Source organism: Macrobrachium rosenbergii, chromosome 31 (genome assembly GCF_040412425.1).
Source record: "Macrobrachium rosenbergii isolate ZJJX-2024 chromosome 31, ASM4041242v1, whole genome shotgun sequence".
In the NCBI taxonomy this organism is placed as follows: Eukaryota; Metazoa; Arthropoda; class Malacostraca; order Decapoda; family Palaemonidae; genus Macrobrachium; species Macrobrachium rosenbergii.
In genome coordinates, this window is record NC_089771.1 from 17545384 (window position 1) to 17551929 (window position 6546).

Sequence of the window (6546 nt, forward strand, 5' to 3'; positions counted from 1 at the left end):
TATATATACATATATATATATATATAAATATACATATATATATATATATTTATATATATATATATATATATATATATATATATATATATGTATATATATATATATACAGTATATATATATATATATATATATATATATATATATATATATATATATATATATGTATATATATATATATGGCTCAGGAGAAGTGCCACTGATAAAATTGCCTCTGGGATGATTGCCACTTGGAACATTGCCCATGTGGGAGAATTGCCACTGGGAACATTGCCCATGTGTGAACGTTGCCACTAGGAACACTGCCCGGATGCTTTCAGATCTTATAACTAAAATTCAGGTTAAGAATAGTTTTTCGAAAATTTTAACTTTTATTTATAAAAACATCAAAAATTTATCCGAAAGGCATTACAATATCTAGAAATCAATTCTGTATTCTAACATAAGGTAAATATTAAACGATTATTTCAAAAAAATATTTGATATTCAGAAATTTAATCAAAATATGTGCATATTATATGTAACAGGCTTCAAATACAACAATTTATCATTATCGTTTCCATAATTATCAACAATACGCTTTACTCGTACAGTAAAGTCGTTATATTTCTTGTTTTTTCGGGAAAAGGTCACCCCGTTCAAACTGAATACGTTTAGTTACAGCTAAGCTTTCCTCCTCTTTCAATGCTGGGATCAATTTCCAAAGGTTAGGGTGAGAATTACTCACGGATTTATTTAGAACATTATGAAATGCTTCAACACAGTTCCTGGAACGGGTTAAAGAAAGCTAGTTCAGTTCGACTGGAGACATTCCAAAGAGCAAATGGGTTGCTTCTCCTTCCTCTTAATACCCCTATGTAAGTCATTTCGAAGTACGAAATAAATTCCGATGGTATTCCTTCATCCTCTGATAGATCTTCAAAAACTAAAATGAAATCTTCTGGTATTGTTGTTTATAATCAAGATCAACAGCCTTCCTGTATAACGACTTTGAAAAGTGGAAGAAACAGCCATTCAAATTAGCTTTAGTCAATCGTGATATTTTGAAGGTAGTTATCAATTAGCTCTTTCGTTTGTTTATGGAATCTTCTGTATGTTGATTTAGTTTTGTTTGGTAAGAGCGCAAATGCTAGAGGAATGCTCAGATTATCACTCTGAACGTGAATGGTTAGAAGTTGATAAAATATTTCAAGAGCCACTTTAAATGTGCCATCAATAGCTCAGTTCTTTGACCTCTTTAGAGCTTCCATGCCTGTTGCAGCTGTAAATATAATTATGCGATTTGCATCATCAACTCCAGAATGATATTGAAGACACTTTTCTCCCGTGTCGAGAACAGTAAATTCTTGTGGTGTCGCGTATCTTGTGCGTGACATCGGAACAGCCGGAAAATTTGCATTTTACTGCCTTCATTTTCGAACATTTCTGCAAGTGCTATTTACAGAAGGTAATTGAGAAAATGTAGCTTCATCTAAGGTTGCAGCCGCTTGTGATATCAGTACACTACTCGATTGATGAGATGTTGCAGAAGTGGCTTTTAAAGTTGCCTGAACACTTCTGGCCTCAACTGCGGTCTTGGTTTTAGAGTGGCAGTACTCATTCACATACTTTAAAATTTCAACATTTTCTATCAATGCGTTCGTGCGCAGTTTTGCTTTGCATTTCTTTTGCTTTCTCTGAGAACATTCCCAATAAATAATTGAGCTACTCTTATTTTGGCTGTTTATGATACTTCAATTGCGAATCGTCGACAAGCATAAATCTTCCACGTTCGCTTTTTATCACATGAGAAATTATGGGTCTTAACTTGAACATTTCCTATATAAAAAAAGAATATTTCGAAATGAATAAGTAACAGTATGTCTTAGCTTACATTTAAAAAACTGTTAAGCTAGTTTCTCAATTACGAATCATCAGTGATAAATAGTTGTGAATAAGCGTAAAAGGCAATTTCGTATTTTAAATAAAACCAGTTTCCAGTTTACGAAACATCAGAGATAAATGGTTGTAAATGGCTGTAAAAAGCAATTTCATATTTTAAATAAAATCAGTATTTTTATATTGATCTTTATATAAATATTTAATTTCAGTGGGGCGTACCCCAGTGGTAATATTCATACGCAATGTTCCTATGGCAGTGTTCTAGTGGTAATTCTCCCACATGACAATGATCCGTGGCAATCATCTCCAGTGGCAATTTTCCAGAGGCAATTGTTCAGCGCGATACATATATACTGTATATATGTAATGTATATATATATATATATATATATATATATATATATATATATATATATATATATATATATATATGTGTGTGTGTGTGTGTGTGTGTGTGTGTGTGTGTGTGTGTGTGTGTGTGTGTGCAAACAAACGGAACTTTTCGAACCTATTTTAAGCACACTCGCTCCTGACATTGAAGGCGACCTAATTATCTCGAGTGATTTAAAGAGCATAAGAAGGAAAATTATATTCGGGTAATACAAACTGCGTAATTGCAATATCATAATGAAAATACAGTGAAGACCGCCGTCCCTCATTAACGTTAACCTGTTGACCTCAGGGCTAAAGGTTAATCGTTTTTGCACTTGGCCGAATTGTTACTAAAAGCTTTGCCGGGCTATTAATACCTGTTTTCCATTACTCGCGAGTGAAATGTTCTGTTTCATTCACCTCGATTTAATTTCCTGTGGACCCTTAAAGAGGGTGTATTTGTCAGTGCATTGACGCGCGCAAGAACACTGATACTATTCATAAACATATGCAAACACACAAGCACACACACACACACACACACACTGTGGACCCTTAAAGAGGGTATAATTGACATTGCATTGACACACGCAAGAACGCTGATACCATTCGTAAACATATACACACACACGTACCCATACTCACACACACACGCATATATATATATATATATATATATATATATATATATATATATATATATATATATATATATATATATATATATATATATATATATATATACATATATATATATATATATATATATATATATATATATTCCATAATTTCAAGATGATTTGTACCATACTCTACGGTTTTACTGAATATCGCTTTTATTTCATATTATATTTCGAGCTAAACTCCTTATAATATGGACATTATTAAAATATCACTTTGTCTATCGCATAAAAACTGGTGCCTGTTTATTTCAAAGATGGTTCTTAACAAACCACCACTTCCCCCACCAATCTCCAACAACCCCAGTCCCACCCAACCAACCCACCCCCATCCTCAGCAATGTAGCTACACCAAAATACCTCAGGTGAGAATTAAGTCCCGGCCATCCACTGTCCCAGTCGAGCTGGGTCGAGTCAAGCAAGGTATAAGATCCTATGGTCTTTGATTAGGTAAGTGTCCATTATGATATATATTTACAATAAAAGATTTAGGTGGAAAGTAATTTTTTTATATATTTTAACTACTTTTTTTCATTTCAAGGTAAAATTGACGGTTTAATCTATCTATAGGCTTTTTTAGTTTTACTTTTTAATCATTCGTGAAATGTAGTAGCAAAGAAACGTCTTCATTCGACTTCTCATCCTCAAAGTGTCTATGAGGTGCCTCAGTAGGATGGGGCTTCCAAAGGAGTTACCCTTCTGGTTTTCAAAGAGTATTTTGAGTAAAGGTTCATAGGACCCTCTGAGGGGATCTGATGTCCTCAAGGCGCCGGCCTTGTGAGGACGGACCAGTTCAGGCATGAAACTGAATGGAAGGGTGCTTATGAATTACATTAATTTTTGGGGGTTTAGTATCAATTTCTTTCTGTAAATTAAAGGTTTTGCTTAACAAGGTGGTTCGGTTCGTCCAGTGTTATTTGAAAGTCTCTTTCCAGAGGCCCTTTATTTCAGAAGCTCTTTAATTTTGTTTTTAGTGGTGGCCATGAGTCCTTTAAATATTCGTAATTAGTGGACATAAATCCTTTAAATATTCTTTAATAAGTAAAAATAAGTCCTTTAAATATTCTTTAATTGGTGGACATAACTCCTTCAAATGTTCTTTTAATTAGTGGGCATAAATCGTTTAAATATTATTTAATTAGTGGACATAAATCCTTTAAATATTCTTCAATAAGTAAACATAAGTCCTTTAAATATTCTTTAATTAGTGGACATAACGGCTTCAAATGTTCTTTTAATTAGTGGACATAAATCGTTTAAATATTATTTAATTAGTGGACATAAATCCTTTAAATATTCTTTAATAAGTGAACATAAGTCCTTTAAATATTCTTTAGTTGGTGGACATAACTTCTTCAAATGTTCTTTTAATTAGTACACATAAATCCTTTCAATATTATTAATTAGTGGACACATATCCTTAAAATTTTTATAATTCTCCTTCACTTCAAAATGAAAATTAATACAACAAAATTCCCCTGAGGCGAAAAAATAATAAAATTAACATGAACGAACTCAAACAGACTCTTTGATATTGCTCATTTTTCCCTTCCAGTCTAACAAGTTTCCACTTCATATCATCCTTTTGTATCTAGTTCTCTTTACAACAAAAACCAGTAAGACGAAACTTTCTCGGAGCGAAAAAATAATAAAATAGAATTAACATCAAAGAGCTTAAACATATTGCTTGATACTCGCTCATTTTCCCCTTCCAGTCTAACATATTTCCACTTTATATAAAGTAAATCATTTTCCCTTGCCTGAGCATCTTGGTAAATCCTCTAATCGTACCTGGTTTTACAGGTAATTAATTATGAACCGGCTGACTGGTTGGCTAACACGTGGTCGAAGACGCTGTCTTGGACACCTGCCGCCCTCAGGTAACCATAAATATCTCACTGAAATAATAATACTAATATTTATTGAGGGTTCAAGGTTGCAGGAATGTGAAAAATGGAATTGTTTTCAAGACACATGTTGTAGCATACGGTGTTTGTGCTGTTATGACCTTAAAATTTAACATCACATTATTATTATTATTATTATTATTATTATTATTATTATTATTATTATTATTATTATTATTATTATTATTATTATTATTATTATTATTCAGAGGATGAATTCTATTCATACGGAACAAGCCCACGGGGGACACTGACTTGAAATTCAAGATTCCAAAGAACATGGTGTTCATTCGAAAGAAGTAACAGAAGGTAATGGGAAATGCAGAAAGAGGAGATTAGTTATAAAAAAACAGATAAATAAAAATAAACAAATAAATGAAAATTGCTATTAAACAGAACGAGAATTGTATGGCACGGTATTATTATAGTAAGATTCATTTTAATTATACATCTACACAGAATAAACATACTCTTGGTCGCCTATGGAGAGGACTTTAAATACGTATATACAAATTCATAAAAATGCTTTTAATCCCATTGTCCTTCAGCTTACGTTCAGAAGAAGCCAAATATTAGCCTTCCTCCCAATCACAATACAGTTATTTAATTACAAAAATCAAATCAACACAAATTGTTATCCCAGGAACCCATTTTGACTTTCTTAAAATTACTGTCTCGAGATGAAGCAAATATTTGCATTTCATTTTGCCTTACATGAAGCTCATTAACCGTGAGTGGCTTAAGCTACAGAAGCCATTAGGACCGAGAGAATTTGTCCAACATTTCTAATCTTGGTGAACAAACAAATACGTTCACAGAGACCAGGATTGATTCCCAAAAACGGGTAATAGAGTCCAATCAGAAATAGAATAATGGGTCTGTTAAATCCTACAAATGGTAAAGTTACTTTTCATTGACAGGCACAAAAAAGACTACTTACACTAATTGGGAGGCATTTGTATGAAAAGCCAATCTGTAAATTATCCAAGAACTGAAAGAGAGAGAGAGAGAGAGAGAGAGAGAGATATTTAATAAATTTATTACGCCCAAAGACGTCAAACAAAGTTACATATTAGCAGTTAATACAGTACATCAGAAATCAACAGAAAAAAATTACAGCATTGAATTATCAGTATATCAGTTACAAAAATAACATATATGAGATCGTATTCCATTATCACAACAACTGCAACAGACAGTTTAGCAGCCACCAAAGTGTGGATGACGAGTCAAAATTAAGTCTAGGTGGTCATCTTTGAGTAAATATTGGCAGGTTTGAAGTAAATTTTGTCCTTGAGGTAACAGATTCCTGACAGTGGGGCAATGAAGGCAGTAGTGTTCAAGGTTATTGGCATTAGCAAGGTTACACAGTTTACATGGGAGGTGTAGTGTGGCATATCTAGTGTCTGTCCAACCTGCCACACAGACGATATCCCAACCTTTATCCTGGCACTTACGACATTATGCCTACGCACCACGAGTCCACGTCGCCGGTACTTGTGACGGCTCTGCAGAAAGTTATCATGATGTTGTATGGAAACACTAGTGCCCCTCTGCATCCCCTACGCTGTACTGTACAGCAAAAGCTGCTGAATATATTCTATGTTTAAGGCAGCGAAGTGAGGGCTCAACATTTCTGTCATCAAGTTCAAGCGTGCAGGCAGCTTTAGCAAGACTGTCCACCATGTCATTCCCAGCAAGCCCAATAT